The following is a 17,239-nucleotide window of genomic DNA, read 5'->3' on the forward strand; positions in this document are numbered from 1 at the left end:
ACATTGTGGTGATTTGATAGACATATACACTGTGAAATGATTCACTAAGAGTTCCCCACTGTGAAAGGATTAATGATGTCATTTTAATCTGATTGTTTCATTAAATGAAGATAAGTGTTCAAACTGCACCTTTGTTGCCATTACTTCATCTTTACATGTGGAGGAGCTTCAGCTGGAGCTTTGATTTTCTGTTTGTGGTCCCTGGACCAGCGGTATCAACAACAGCTGGGAATTCGTTAGGAGTACAAGTTCTGCCCCACCCCCCCGCCCAGGCCTACTGAATTCCAAATACTGGGCGCAAGGTCCAGCAATCTGTGTTTTCACAAACTTTACAGGTGAGGTGGCAGTTCCTGAAGTGAGCACCACTGAACAGAGTAATATTCCTGACTTCTCTCATTGTGACTTTGATTGGTGAGTTGAAGAGACAGCAATGAGCATGCCTAACTCAGCCCCTTCCAGTTTTAGTTGATTTTCTTTTCTTATCTAGGACCAACTTGCCCAAAGGACACATGCATTCCAACCTGAAATACAAGTAAATCTAATAAAAGAAAAATCTCTCCTGCAGTGGTAGTTGGGGGTGCTCAGCACTACTTGTGATGAAGTGTAAGTCTGTCTAACTTAGTGAGGCAGGATTAGCAAGGCAATCAGGTTTCAGATCTAAAGCTGACAGTTTAATCATCTATCTGTATATCTTGATTATCAATTGCTTCTGAACATGGGAGGAGGAAATGGAGTGTTATTTATTGTACCTCTACAGCTCCAACACTAAGTTGTAATGCAAGTGGGCATGTTTCCTGTTCACACTTCATGCAGTAAAGAGATCTGATTCAGAGAATCACAGAACAGAAGAACCAGAGGAAATCCTAGAAATTTTTAGGTAAAGGGAACTTTAGAAATGATCAGTTGTTAAGACCTGGTTCTTTGAAAGAACTAACAAAATTGATAACCCCCTAGCCAGATTTACCAAAAAGGACCCAACAAATAAAATCACAAATAAAAGAGGAGAGATAACAACAATGCAGATATACAGAAATACTAAGAGAATATTATGAGCAATTATATGCCAAAAAATTAGGCAATCTGAAAGAAATGGATAAATGCCTAGAAATATAAACTACAAAACTGAAATAGGAAGAAATAGAAAATTTGAACAGACATGTAACCAGTAAAGAAATTGAATCAGTAATCAAAATTCTTCCAAGAAATAAGAGTCCAAGGCCAAAGGGCTTCCTAGGGGAATTCTATGAAATATTTATAGAAGAGCTAACACCTATTATTTTGAAGACGTTTAAAAAAATAGAAATAGGGAGAAAATGTAAACCCATTCTATGAGGCCAGCATTATGTTGATTGCAAAACCGACAAAGATCCCACTAAAAAGGTGAATTACAGACCAATTTCCCTGATGAATACGGATGCAAAAATTCTTAACAAGATACTAGCAAATTGATTCCAATAATGCATTAAAAGCATTATTCACCATGAGCAAGTGGGGTTTATTCCTGGGCTGCAAGGTGTGGTTCAATATCTGCAAATCAATCAACAGATATACTACATTAATAAAGAAAAGATAAGAACCATATGATTTTCTAAACAAATGCAGAAAAATCATATGGCAAAATACAGCATGCTTTCTTGATAAAAACCCTCAAAAAAGTAGGAATAGAGGGAACATTCCTCAACATCATAGAGGACATATGTGACAGAATCACTGCTAATATCCTCAGTGGGGAAAAACTGAGAGCTTTCCCCCTAAGTCAGAAACATGGCAAGGAGGTCCACTCTCACTACTGTTGTCAAACATAGTACTGGAAAGTCCTAGCCTCAGCAAGCAGATAACAGAAAGAAATAAAGGGCATACAAATTGGCAAAGAAGTCAAACTTTTACTTGTTGCAGATGACATGATATTCTCCATGGAAAATCCAAAATACTCCACAAAAAACAAAAACAAAACAAAAAAAAACCTTGTTAGGACTGATCCGTGAATTAAGCAAAATTGCAGGATATAAAATTATGGCCCAAATTTAAGTGGGATTAAGCAACCAGGCTTTGTTGGATCCCATAGGCAAAGTAGGTAGCAAACCCAATCAGCATCCAGATACTAACTGGGGTCCAGATGCCAGTTGTCATCTGCATCATAAAGCAGACATTCACAAAGATGCTCAGTAGTGGGAGGATGGGCAGAGCAGGAACCTTAAAATAAAGGGGACTGGAGCTCTGTGGCTGTCTCCAGATGACTCCAGTGAGCCCTGTGATGAGCACCAGGAGCACCACAACCACTGAAATCCACACTGGGTCCCCAGAAAGCAGAACTGGCCACTGAATCAGCACCAGGCAAAGAAGAATGAGCAGCAGAACAAGAAGTGAGGAGCAAACATAGACAACCCTGCCAGAGAGGGGAGTGGGAGTGGAGCTGCCTGGAATAAATAGTCTCTGTAGAGTCAGCTTCTCAATGGCAGGTCCATTCTCCTCCTGCATCTCTGCTTCATTTCCCCCTTTCTTCACCTCAGGCTGATACCTGAGGATGAGAACACAAAGAGCAACCAAAGAGTAAGATATCAGGGACCCAATTGACCTGAGGTCCAAGAGATCAGTGAGTTTAAAGAAGAATATCATGATGGCTGCAACAATTCCAAAGACCACAGTGGCCATGACGGGGGTGTATGTGCCAGTATGGATCCAGGCAAGGACAGGGAACAGGAGGCCATCCATTGCCATCTTGTATATCACCTGATTAATGGGTAACATAAAGCCCAGGATGCGTGCAGAAAGACTACAGAAAAATCCAAAAGTAACAACATAGTAGGCAGGGGCCCAGCCAATATGGAGAAATGTCTCAGGCAAGGTGTTCCCAGGTTGAAGTTTGTAGTAAGGCATCATAAGTGTAAGTGACGCAGAGACACCAAAGTAAACCAAAATGCAGATGAACAGTGAAAGCACAATGCTCATGGGGATGGAACGCTGGGGATTCTGGGCTTCTTTAGCTCTGGTAACAATATTGTCAAAACCAATAAATGCATAGAAACAGGTAGCTGCTCCACGGAGAATACCTTCAAAGCCAAAAGGCACAAATCCTCCAGAGCCCAGGGGACCCAAGCTAGAGGTCTCATTGACTCCAGCCTTTATGTAGTCCTCTTCTGTGAGTGTCCAGTTGTGCAGGTCCCCCTTAATGAAGCCAGAGATGATGACAAAACTTAGAATCAAAATTTTCACCACAGCGACTACTCTGCTAACCAGGAGAAAGTGAGTTTTCCTCAGAGAAGGCAATTCCATGAGTAACAACACAAGGCCCACAGCAAAGAAGTCTAGATATTCTGTAAGGACACGGGAAACATGTGGTGCAATACTCTCATGCAGGGCCTGAGATAATTGGTTCTCACGCAGGTAATCAAAAGCTAAGTTCCATATCTAAGTTCCATACAGCACCACCATGGCTGTATCAGCAACATAGGAGAGGATGAGGTTCCAGGCAGTGATGAAAGCCCAGATTTCACCTATAGTGACATAGCTGTAGAGATATGCAGTGCCATAATGGGGAATCCGGGCACTAATCTCTGCATAGCACAACCCAGCCAGTATAGAAGATAGACCAGCCACCAAAAAGCAGATCACAAAAGATGGTCCTGCTTGATTGCTAGCCACCTCACCAGCCAGGACATACACACCTGCACCCAACATTTGGTCTATGCTCAGCACCACTAAATCCAGAGTGCTCAGGCTTATGGCAGTGTCCGTCTCAGCCTCCTGATGCTCCATTGGAAGTCTGCGAACCAGCTTTTGACCAAATCTGCGAAATGTCTGACATAGCATTGTAGCTGGAATTGAAGAGGATTCTAGGATCAGAGAGCTGTAGCAAGCACAGGAAGCCTGGAGTCTGGGATTCAGTTTGGTGAGGCCGTGTTAAGTTGAACTGGTTGGGGCTTCCAAATTCTGTTGCTCACGTTTCAAATCTGTTGCTTCATATTTCATCTGCTTTATGCTTTCCTCCATAGTGCCTAAGTATATAACAAATATTTACTGAACAATGGTGTTCTACCAACCAACCAAACCTCAGAAGTCCCATGTCACTTGTTCCAGCCCAGAAACTTACACCAAAAGACATCATAAAAAAACCAACCTTGCTTCCCCACCAAAAAAGTAACAAATATCTCCAAATATTTTTCTTTTTTACATACTGAATGATATATTTCCACTTGGGTTCATCTAAGTCATGTAGCTTCATGTACTAATTAAGCTTCATGTACTAATACAAAAGAGCATAAATGTATTCTGCAATAATTCACACACCGGATGTTCATAACACCGGATGGTTGCATGATGCTTGAGCATGAGTTATGCACGTTAATTCACAGAATAAAGGGTCTCATTGCATTACAGAACCATTTTTTAAATAATCGTCTGAGTTTAAAATACTAACATTGGTCCTCCAGTCTTAAAACTCTTAACCCCAAAATCAGCTAGCCAAGTTTAGAGGTCACTTTGGTCTCCTTTTTCATCATTCTGCATCATCCATTAAGCTGCACTAATGCCAAAGAATGTACAGTTCAACCCTTCACTTTAGCCACCTAGGTTCACAGAGGAGCTGTGAAAAGAGGAAGGGGAAGAAGAAAAGGATAGGACTTCATAACTACCTGTAAGAACCAGAGGAACAGGCTGTCTGATGAGAGAACACTGGAGAAATGGGTGCAGCAGCCAACCAAGGGTCCATTACTAAGAAAGGGGCAGGGCCAGAAAAACCGTTTTGTGAATTGTGAAATTCAATAATACCCATCCAAAGCAACCAGACAAAAATTAACTATAGTTATATCCACAGTTAAGAGAGTATGATGGGTAGGGAGGAATGAAATAAGTCACTTAGCTCAGTAGCTCACAATCAAAACAATTACTTTTGTCTCCTCCCTCTCTAGGTTCCAGGAGAGAAGGAGAGCTGACTTCTGCAGACAGTCTCCTCTCTGGCCACAAGATGCTCTATAAACACCCTGAGCCACCTCTGATGTCAGCTCCCAATGCCTTGAAGAATCTGCCCTGCTCTGTGAACTTTATTAAAACACTCACTTGTAGGGGTGCCTGGGTGGTTCAGTCAGTTAAGCGTCTGACTTTGGCTCAGGACATGATCTCATGGTTTGTGGGTTCAAGCCCCGCATCAGGTTCTGTGCTGACAGCTAGCTCAGAGCCTGGAGCCTACTTCAGATTCTGTCTCTCTCTCTCTCTCTCTCTCTCTCTCTCTCTCTCTCTCTCCCTCTCTTTCTCTGACCCTTCCCTGCTCATGCTGTCTGTCTGTCTGTCTCTCTCTTTCTCTCTCTCTCTCTCTCAGAAATAAATAAAACATTACCAAAAAAACCCAGTCACTTGTAACTCCCTATTGATTTTTCACAAGGAGTTGTTTTTAAGTCACCCAAACCACTCTCTGAATATGTCAAATATATTTTCTTAATGAATAAACCCAGCAAGTGGTTCTTCTTTTCTTCTACTCCCTGCTGCTATATTCAAATGGTCTTCTCCTCAAGGAGAGCAAGATTTTGGGGCACAGAAATGCCCCAGAAATAAGTAGTGGAGAACAGAGGGAAAAAAAGTCATATAGCCCCCACTCTCCTCCAACTCAGGATCTGGTTTTGAGAGAAATTTAGGAAATGTTGTAAGAGGTTTGTAAATACAGAGATATCAAGTCAAAATTGAAAAAACTTCTCTATATGTTACCAAAAATCTTCTCTATAGGTTGGGTTGTGAGTCATACCTTCTGTCTACAAATCCATCTAGACTCCTTATTTGCCACTCACCATTTCCAATGATATGAATTGCTAACAAGCATGTGGAATAAAGATGGTCAATAGATAAAGATGGTTAAGAACTGGAACCTTTCTATATTATAAATATGATTGATGTGTCCCCCCACCCCACACACACACCCAGGCTTCAAACCCTTCAGTGGTTCCCACTGCCCTTCTGCCTAGTTTTTCCTTCCTTCATCATCTGACCTATGCTGATTCCTCCAGCCTCATCCCCTGCCCATTCCTCTTCCAGCTGTGGAGTTCTACAGTCACCATGTTCCCCTACCTCTAACGCCCTCCTTCCTATCACTTAGCTACCACCTCCCACTTGTCTCTTAATTCCCAGCTCAGAGGTTGCTTCCCCAGGAACCTCCCCTGACTTATGCTGCCCTTCCTGTGTGCTCTCATAGCACCCAGACTTCCCCATGTGCCACTTATCCTAATGTATCAGAATTCCTGTTCAGCTGCCTGTGTCCTCTATCAGACTGCTCAATAAATATTTGTTGAGCAGTGCACAAAATAAGAAGAGAAACCAGAAAAAGCACATTAATCAGAATTCCTATTTATTAACTTGAGATACATACTGTGTAGTCAAGCAACCTTTATAAACCTGATTCAGGTAAAGATATAAATGGAATTACCTTGCTTGTGGAAGGCAAGCATAATGAAAAGTGTGAGGGGAAAGCCAGCTATGATAACAATTTGACCACACATCATCCAAGACAGGTATAGGCCAATGGTTTGCCTTTGAGGACATATGTTTTAAAACTATCAGGATGCTTGGAATCATAGGCAACCAACCACCCATGCCCAGTTATAAACTCCTTACATTTGGAAAGGCATTGTGCTCAGGCCCTATAATCTAGGTAAGAGGTCCTAAGGCAGAGGTTCTTACTTTGGTGGACAGAGAGAGGCATAATGAGGAGACCTGGGGACATTTTCAAACTGCATATCCTCTCCCTCTGGAGATTCTTGTCGAAATAGCCCTGTACTTCCCATGGCTGCTCTAAACCACCTAAAATAACAAGAAATTATCTTCAATATCAAAGCAAAGACATTGTAAAAACTTTCTTCACAAGAAGGCAGCACAGTTTAGTAGTTGGGAATAAGGCTCTACAGGTAGACTGTTCAGGTTCAAATTGCAGCTCAGCCTCATACCTGGTAACTCTGGACAAATTAGTTCATGTATTGAGATTTAGTTTCCACTACAGTCAAATGGATAAAGTAAATACGTTATAGGGTTGTTGTAAGGAGTAAGTGAAGTGATGCCTATAAAGTATTTACTTAGATCAGTGCCTAGTAAAAAATATGTACTTAATATAATCTACCTAATACTTAGTATTGAAATCAGATCCAGAGTACCCAAAATCATCCACTAAAACTTGAGCCCGTTAGCTAGTCCACATGAGAAAATAAAATAAGTTTTGTTCCATATATTTTACCTTGAAACTCTAAGGACTCTAATTAAACACTCTCATATATGCTGGTGCTAATCACTTGGGAGTCCTAAGCATACTGAGTTAGACCAGGCATTGAAAATGTAAGGCTTAAATATAATAATAATAATAATATATTTGCCTATGGATGACTCATCTTATTTCTGGAAATTGTATCAAGAACTTTGGATTTGAGCTGTGGCTTTTCCACTTGGTTACATAGGGTAATTAGATTAATCTCCCTAAGCATCAGTCCATAAGGAACATTACTTTATTTCCCTTACTGGATCAACATAATCCATTAGAGGATACAAACTATCATGCACTGCTGGTGGAAGTGGGTAAATGGGGCCACCATCCTGAAGCACAATCTTAGTGAAATTAAGAATGCACACATTCTCCCACCCCACAATCCCTCTCTGAGGTAAACACCCCAAGGCAACTCTCTCCTGAGTCCATAAGGAGGCCCATATGAGCATGTACATCACAGGACTGTTTGTGGAAGCAGGAAGTTGGAAGCTATGTCAGTGTCTGTTGCTGGAGGAATATATAAGTAAAATGTACATACACACATAATGAAATATTATACAGTAGTCACAAATAATAAAGTAGATTTATAGACACCAACTTGGGGGAGATCTCAGAAAAAATGTTAAGTAGAAAAAGTATAAGCGGGATGAGTTGTATAGCACAGTGCCGTTTATGTACATTTAAAAAACAGCCAAAATGCCCCCAATAAAAAGACATAGGGTGGCAGAATGGATAAAAAAACAAAATTCATCTATTTGCTGTCTACAAGAAACTCATTTTAGATTGGAGGACACCTTCAGATTAAAAGTAAGGGGGTGCAGAAATATCTATCATGCTACTGGAAGTGAGAAGAAAACTGTAGTAGCTATACTTATAGCAGACAAATTGGACCTTAAAATACAGACAGTAAAAAGGGATGAAGAAGGGCATTATATAATAATTACAGGGTCTACCCATCAGGAAGAGCTAACAATTATAAATGTCTACGCACCAAATATGGAAGCACCTAAATATACAAAACAATTAATCACAAACAGAAACAATCTTATGGAGAAGAATGTGCTAATAGCAGGGGACTTTAATACTCCACTGACAGCAATGGATAGATCAACTAGACAGAAAATCACTAAAGAAACAATGGGCTTGAATGACACATTGGACCAGATGGATCTCACAGATATATTTAGAACTCTACATCCTGAGGCCAAGGAATTCAGTTTCTTCTCAAGTGCGCATGGCACATTCTTCAAGATAGATCACATAGTGAGACATAAAGCAGCCCTCAATAAATATAAAAGAATTAGGATCATACTATGCACACTTTCAGATCACTATGGTATGAAACTCGAAATCAACCACAGGAAGAAGCCTGGAAAACCTCCAAAAACATGTAGGCTAAAGAACACCCAATTAAAGAACGAAAGGGCCAATCAGGCAATAGAGAAGAAATTTTAAAATATATGGAAACAAATGAAAATGAAAATACAACAATACAAACTCTATGGGATGTGGCAAAGGCAGGCCTAAGAGGAAAGTACATTGCACTCCAGGCCTATTTCAAGAAATTAGAAAAAGCGCGAGTGCAAAATCTAACAGCACATCTAAAGGAACTAGAAGGAGAGCAACAAGAGCACCCCAAACCCAGTAGGAGAAGAGAAATAGTAAAAATCAGGGAAGAAATAAGCAATATAGAAACCAAAGAAACAGATGAACAAATCAATGAAAACAAGAGTTGGTTTTTTGAAAAAATAAACAAAATTGACAAACCTCTAGCCAGGCTTCTCAAAAAGAAAAGAGAGCACTCAAATAGACAAAATCATGAATGAAAATGGACAGATTACAACCAACCCCTCAGAAATACAAGCAATTATCAGGGAATACTATGAAAAATTATATGCCAACAAACTGGACCACTTAGAAGAAATGGACAAATTCCTAAACCCACACTCAGTACCAAAACTCACATGGAAAGAGAGAAAATCTGAACAGATCCATAACTAGTGAAGATCAAACTAGTTATCAAAAATCTCCTGACAAGTAAGAGCCCTGGGCAGATGGCTTTCCTGGGGAATTCTACAAGATATTTAAAACAGAATTAACACCATTCTTCTCAAACTGTTCCAAAAAATAGAAATTGAAGGAAAACTTCTGGAATCATTTTACGAAGCCAGGATAACTTTGATTCCCAAGCCAGACAGAGACCCAGCAAAGAAAGAAAACTACAGGCCAATATCCTTGATGAATACGGATGCAAAAATCTTCAACAAGAAACTTGCAAATAGAATCCAACAGCACATAAAATAAATATCCACCATGATCAAGTGGGATTCATTCCTGGGTTACAGGGCTGGTTCCATATTCGCAAATTTATCAATGTGATACATCACATTAACAAAAAAAGAAAAGATAAATCCATATGATCCTGTCGAAAGATACAGAAAAAGCATTGGACAAGATACAGCATCCCTTCTTAATAAAGACCCCCGAGAAAGTCAGGATAAAAGGAATTTACTGAAACATCATAAAACCCATCTATGAGAAGCCCTCAGCCAATATCATTCTGTTTTCCCCCTGAGATCAGGAACACAACAGGGATGTCCACTCTCACCACTGTTGTTTAACATAGTGCTGGAAGTCCTAGCATCAACCATCAGACAACAAAACGAAATAAAAGGCATCAGAATTGGCAAAGAAGAAGTCAAATTTTCACTTTTCACAGACGACATAATACTCTACATAGAAAACCCGACAGACTCCACCAGAAGCCTACTAGAACTGATCCATGAATTCAGCATAGTTGCAGGGTACAAAATCAATGTACAGAAATCGGTTGCATTTTTATATGCCAACAATGAAGCAACAGAAAGAGAAATCAAGAAACTGATTCCATTCACAATTACACAAAAAACCATAAAATACTTACGAACAAACCTAACCAAAGATTTAAGAGATTTGTATGATGAAAACTATAAAAAACTTATGAAGGAAACTGAAGAAGGCACAAAGAAATGGGAACACATTCCATGCTCATAGATTGGAAAAATAAATATAGCTAAAATTTCATTACTACCCAAAGCAATCTACACGTTCAATGCAATCCCAATCAAAATTGCACCAGAATTCTTCTCAAAGCTAGAATAAACTATCCTAAAATTTGTATGGAACCACAAAAGACCCCGAATAGCCAAAGTAATGTTGAAGAAGAAAACCAAAACGGGAGGCATCACCATCCCAAACTTTAGCCTCTACTACAAAGCTGTCATCATCAAGACAGTATGGTATTGGCACAAAAACAGACACATAGACCAGTGGAATAGAATTGAGAAGTCAGAATTGGACCCAAAAGTGTACAGCCAACTAATCTTTGATAAGCAGGAAAGAGTATCCGATAGAAAAAAGACAGCCTCTTTAACACATGGTGCTGGAAGAACTGGACAGCAACATGCAGAAGAATGAAACTAGATCATTTTCTCACACCATACACAAAAATAAACTCAAAATGGATAAAGGACCTGAATGTGAGACAGGAAACCATCAAAATCCTAAAGGAAAAAGCAGGAAAAAACCTCCTTAACCTCACCAACAGCAATTTCTTACCTGACACATATCCAAAGGCAAGCGAATCAAGAGCAAAAATGAACTATTAGGACCTCATCAAGATAAAAAGCTTCTGCACAGCAAAGGAAACCATCCATATAACTAATAGGCAACAGACAGAATGGGAAAAGATAGTTGCAAATGACGTATCACATAAAGGGCTAGTATCCAAAATCTATAAGGAACTCATCAAACTCCACACCTGAAAAACAAACAATCCAGTGAAGAAATGGGCAGAACACGAACAGACACTTCTCCACAGAGGACATCCAGATGGCCAACAGACACATGAAACGATGCTCAGCCTCCATCCTCATCAGGGAAATACAAATCAAAACCACGATGAGATACCAGTTTCATTTTTTTCTGCATGTCGCTGTCCGGTTATCCCAGAACCATTTGCTAAAGTGCCTATCTTTTTTACACTGAATATTCTTTCCTGCTTTGTCAAAGATTAGTTGGCAAATACACACACACACACACACACACACACACACACACACACACACACACACACATTTCTGTGTTCTCTAGTCTATTGATCTATGTGTCTCTTTTTGTGCCAATACCATACTGCCTTGATTATTACAGCTTTGTAATACAGCTTAAAGTCTGGAATTGTGATACCTCCAGTTTTGGTTTTCTTTCTCAATATTTCTTTAGCTATTTGGGGTCTTTTGAGGTTCCATAAAAACTTGGGATTCTTTGTTCTAGTTCTAAATGTCCATTGACTGATGACTAAATAAAGAAGATGTGGTGTGTATGTATATGTGTGTGTATACGAACACACACACACACACACACACACAACAGAATACTACTTGGTGATGAAAACAAATGAAATCTTGCCATTTGAAAGAATGTGGATGAACTAGAGTGTAACTATGCTAAGTGAAATAAGTCAGAAAAAGGCAGATATAATATTTAACTCATGTGGAATTTGAGAAACACAACAGATAAACATAGGGGAAGGGAAGGAAAATTAAAATAAAAACAGGGAAGCAAGCCATAAGAGAATCTTAGATACAGAGAACAAATTGAGGGTTGCTGGAGGGGAGGTGGATGAAGGATGGTTAAATGGGTAATGGGCATTAAGGAGGCCACTTTTTGCAATGAGCACTAGGTGTCATATATAAGAGATAAATCACTGGGTTCTACTCCTGAAACCAAGACTACACTGTATGTCAACTAACTTAAATTAAATTTAAAAAAAATTGAATATCTTTTGTGCACTATGGGTGAGGCTAAGAAGCCTCATGGAAGAAGTGGGAATTACCCAACATTGGGTACAAACATAAGTTCAAGCTACATCTTCAATATGGCCATGATCAAAAGCTTAGAGCCTCTTTTAGGCTTTCCTTCCATGCCAAAATCAAAAACAGAAAACAAATTCCAAAACACCTCAAACCAGTAAATCCAGTTTGCCAAACTAAAGAGATCCAAGTAAATATTTGCTACAGATATCAAAATGTAGTCATAATACATCTAGATGTAGTTGTAATAATAATAATAATAATAATAATAATAAATTCTCAGTCTTGGTCTGTGCCATAAAGGAAAAGAGAGAGAAACCATTTCACTAGAAAAAAATGTGTAACTTCTTCCCTGGGGAAAGAGAAAGAAAGGTCACATAGCTTGCCTTAAAGGTTGGCAAGAAAGCTGAAATAACCAAATTCAGCTCATAATAAAGAAAACAAGTATCAAACTTACCTCCCAAGAGTCTTCAGAGAACAACCTCACCAAACGGATCACTTACCAGGCATCCTCCATCTACAACCTTACTTTTCTCTGTATTCTGTTTGCATGTTACATGGAAGAAAACTTTGTATCCCCTTCTAAAATAAAAACTCTTTAAAGTATAAACTACTTCATGGCCTCTCAATAGTGCTATAAACCCTAATTCTTCAAGTAAATGTTACTATGTGCAACCAAGACTTGAACTAAGAGGCATGGCAGTCTCCAAACTGTCTTCTCACTAGACCAAAAAGAAATACAACCACCTCCTCCAACTTACCTACCTACATTACTACCCCTAGCACTGCACCTCTCAAATCACATCCCAGTCTGACAGAGGGTGAAATCCAAGTCAGTGAAAACCCATCCTGATTAAAAATAACATGCTTCAGACCAAATCCAACCAGCCAGATGTAAACCAAAATCTAGGTAGTTATAGAACAAAACATTTTGCTTCCTTCTAATAATACCTATGGATTCCCTGATACATGCAGACATCACACTATTATCATTGCACCATTATTTAGAAAAATAATCAGATAGCCAGAACTTCTCTAGAGGCCGTGTAGACTCCATATTATCTAGTGCCGTTCTGGTTTGGTTGTGAACAAGGTGGGTTTTTTAGTCCCTCTGGGATAACTGTAGATAAGACAAAGTGAAATGCAGTTTCTCATTCATTATTTTGACACATTTACAGGTGTAGTTTCAGTCATAATCCAGTTTTGGAAATTCTTAACATTTCTATCACTCTAAAACATATGATGAACTTGACAAATCAGAAAAACCTGAGCTTTTGCTTCTAGAGGCCTTCAGAAACTAGATAGGCTACCAGGAAGAATCAAAATTAGAATTTCCAAACAATATTCAGAAAGAGAGCTGGGAAAAGGTAGGAAGGGAGTGCAATTAAGTGATTAGAAAATGACGTGATACATTGATGTCAATAGAGAAAAATAATTTCTCCTATACTTCTCCCTATGAAAATCTATTCCTTTTTCTCAACCCCGAATCCTGTCAACACAGAACACCTAATAAAAGTACGCAGGCGAAAGCCGCAGAAGGAAATACAGATGCCTCTCTACGTTACTTTCCAAGTTAAAACTGTAATTTAGGATTGCCTTTGTCTACAATGAGCACTGATCCACATTTTTTTTTTTTTTTACAAGGAGCCTTGCTAAACAGCTTTTGATTCCCTCCCAAAGCCATCCTTTCCTTGTAAGCAGAGAATCTAGAAATCCATCTAGTGGTCCCAACTATAACTACACTCCATCTCCATTTTCAGACTAGCAGTTGTGAGTGGTCAGAGACCAAGCCTCCTTCTTCTTTGTACCTCCTCTCAATATGCACCCTCAATAATATATTGTACACAAGGTGGCTTGGGAAAGGCCGACTATCTCTGGTTATCTTCTTTCATATCTTCAATATGTCCTATTCTCTCATGTAAGGATTCAGATATTTCTATGTCCTCTCTCAAAAGATTGTACTTGGTTCTTCTCACAGCCATATGTTGCTGCTCCACACCACCATATCCCTTGGAAAGTTGTTTGTTGTTGTTGTTGTTGTAGTAGGGAAGACACCAGATCATCTGAGTCACATGAAAGTTGTATTATGCCTCTAAGTCCTGAATTGTTATCCAAATATAGATTTACATTGCTTCTCCACCAAGACCCATCTATCTCACCCGAGTTCAGGAAATATAATCTACAACTCAGAGCCTCCACCACCACTTTTCAAGAGACACTGTTTATCCTTCTTCTCTAGTTTTTTTTTTCTTTCTGATTTCCAGTCTGCTTTGTGATTTCAGTGATAATAATTTTAAAAAGGGATGAGGATCAATCAAAAGAATATAATCCAAAAATCATATTTTTTAATTCAGAAGATACTTGGTGAAGGAAATTGGCCTTTCCATATGATTTTGCTTACACTAAGGTTAAAAAGACTCTGCCTTTGGAAGCACATAACATGTATCAGTTGATAATGGAGAGAAGTTGCCCAAGAACTGCTAGAGGGCAAGAGAAAGATAACCTAGAAATAAAAATTTGCCACACATAATCAGTAAAACAGGTGTCATGCATGGAGAAGTGTTGTCTGGGCTTCTAGTGTTAGGGTACAGCCCACAGTATACATGGTGGTTGGGGGTGGGTGTTGAGCACCTCCATTTTACCTATAAATAAATATGCCTATCATGTTCATAAAAATTGATGGATTTTTATGAGAAAAAGAGAAAGAACAAGGCCATCAAATCTCAAGGTTTATTCAACACTTGTTTACTTATATTTGAAACTTCAGAAAAGCCTTCATAAAGTGTTTTAAAGATCACTAGGCAGCAACACCCCAGGGGAACTTAGTAATCTTTCCTCCTACAACCTGGTCCGGCTTATAATCAATGCCTACCACAACTTTTTAAAAATTAGATAAGAAAGCCAAGGAGATACCTCCAGCAGCTGTAAAAATAGATATCTAACTCCTTAAGCTCGGAGGAAGAAGACCCTCAAATTATCATGGTGATGGGGAACCACATTATTACACTGGACCTGCTCTTCTACAAAGTCTACAACGATGCTCTTCCTAAGAAGATATGTTATAGATACTTTCAGAATCTCAAGTGAGAAAGTGTGAAGAAACATGAAGGAGGCAGTAAAGTCAGGAGAAGAATCTTCATTCATTCAAAGAACATGTGAAAGTAGACTATGTGTTGAGCCCTGTGGGAAACACAAAGACAAAGAAACCAAGCTTTGTACCATGTCTGTATAAAAGGACAGGGAAAAGAGATGGGAAGGACTCTGGAGGAGAAGAACCAAGGAATAATCTCTCCTAACTCATATTTTCCTCAACAGAGCTGAGAACCTCGCTGGTCAGGAGGAAAACAGAATGTAGGCCTCTAAATCACTCTGACCCCTCAAACCAAGTTGCCTTCCCAAACTCACAAGGCCTCTGGTCTACACCCTTCAATCCACAATCTGACCATGAAATACCCTCTTCTCAAACCCCACAGGGCTTACACAGCCAGCTGCATTACAAGCCTAGCCCTCCTCCTCTCTGGCTCTGTTTCCATTTTCTTGCCAGCTCTATAAATAGGAGAAATCACTTACCCGTGGGCTTGTCCTGCCTCAGAGGAGAAAGACCTGAGGAGAAAGTTCAAGTCAAACCCAGGGAGAGGGAAGGAACATGTCCAGGCAGAATCAGGACTTAGAGTGGATCTTAGCAGGGGCTCTGGGAGGCGGGCACTCTAGGAGGCGGGGCCACTGAGGAGGCAGAGTACATGAAAAGGTTGGGAAAGTGTACACTAGATAGATTAGTTGCTGTCCTGGGGGAAAGCTGGGAGTAGGTAATGGAAGACTAGTGGGGCCATATCTATGTGAGTTGGTGGAGTGAGGGGTTAAATGGGACTTTGTTGGGGACTTTGTTTGCAAAAGATATGAACTTAGAAGTAAATAAACTCTCCAGGGACCTAGGTACAGAGGAAGTCCTGATTAAAAGAGGAGAATGGGGGAGCCAAGGGAAGCCCAGCCTGTGGCAATTTAGAGGCCAGACCCAGATCCAGCTCAAGAGCCCACTCAGCAGTCCTTTGAATAAGGATAGGAGCACTGCACGCACGCACGCACACACACACACACACACACACACCAGCTGCCTCTTCCAGATCCTACTATGTTCCTCTACCACCACCATCCATCCTTGTCTCCTCACCCATGTTTCCTATCACTCCAGTAATAAAACTAAAAGGTATCTGGCTAAAGCTTCACCATGAGAGATTTCCCGAGACAGTCATTCAGAGTTCATAGCACAATCTAACTGAGTATGTATTAAGCATTGTGCTGAGGAAATAAAAGAAAAGATATAGTCCCTGCCTATGAAGCTTCCTGCTATACGCATTCATAATATCAGATTTCCAAGACCCTGAAATGGTGATTAAAAGAAGTTACCTCCTACATCCTATAATGTTAATCCTCAAACACAGGCAGATGTCAGAGATGGAGAAGGTGGGTGGGTGGGGAGCACAAATGATGGGTCCAAGAAGCCCTCAGACAAAGGAAAAGAGGCACCACTCCCTTCTACTTGATAGTGATGAGGTTCCATTAAACCCTAAATTAGATTCCTTAAACACTGGGGTGGAGGTGGAAGGCAGGGAGAGAAGGGTAGCACAGCAGATCTCTACAAAGTGTCTACTAACTACACTAAGAACGAACATTGAAATTAGAGTAGAAAGAATTGCTCCAGATCTCAGGAAGAACCTCCCACTGAGGAAAACCTACAACTCACATTGACCCTGCCCTAACACGTCTCCAGTAGGCATGGACCAAGAGCACTAACTGAGCACCTCTTTTGTTCTAGGTATTATGCTGGGTAGTTCCTTGTTCCAGGTGCTATGCTGGGTACATTCCCTGTAAATGAGTGGCTCAACCAGGACTACAGAGCCAAAATTCCTAGAGGGAAAGGAGACAGGCAGGAGTTGGAAGGATGGCTGTCATGACAGAACAGTAGGGGTGGGGGGGGAGGGAGAGCATCTGGTTGTTTGATTTCTGTCTATCCAACAATTCTATGCTGTCTTCCTCTGCCTCAACCTGGGATTTTCCCAGATGTGCATCTGTTTGAGGGAAAGAAGTGTGTAGGTGGAGGGTCTCCTTGTCCTTGCATCTGGTCCCAAAAACAATTCCTTCCCCTTTCACCCTATGC

At 40.1% G+C, this 17,239-nt stretch overlaps 1 pseudogene; it reads right to left on the bottom strand.

Moving 5' to 3' along the window:
- Positions 1–283: 283 nt before the first annotated feature.
- On the bottom strand, positions 284–3,946 carry LOC144237491 (cationic amino acid transporter 3 pseudogene; annotated as a pseudogene).
- Between the last annotated feature and the right edge of the window lie 13,293 nt (positions 3,947–17,239).

The sequence above is a fragment of the Crocuta crocuta genome, unplaced genomic scaffold, assembly GCF_008692635.1.
Source record: "Crocuta crocuta isolate KB4526 unplaced genomic scaffold, BGI_CrCroc_1.0 scaffold276, whole genome shotgun sequence".
In the NCBI taxonomy this organism is placed as follows: Eukaryota; Metazoa; Chordata; class Mammalia; order Carnivora; family Hyaenidae; genus Crocuta; species Crocuta crocuta.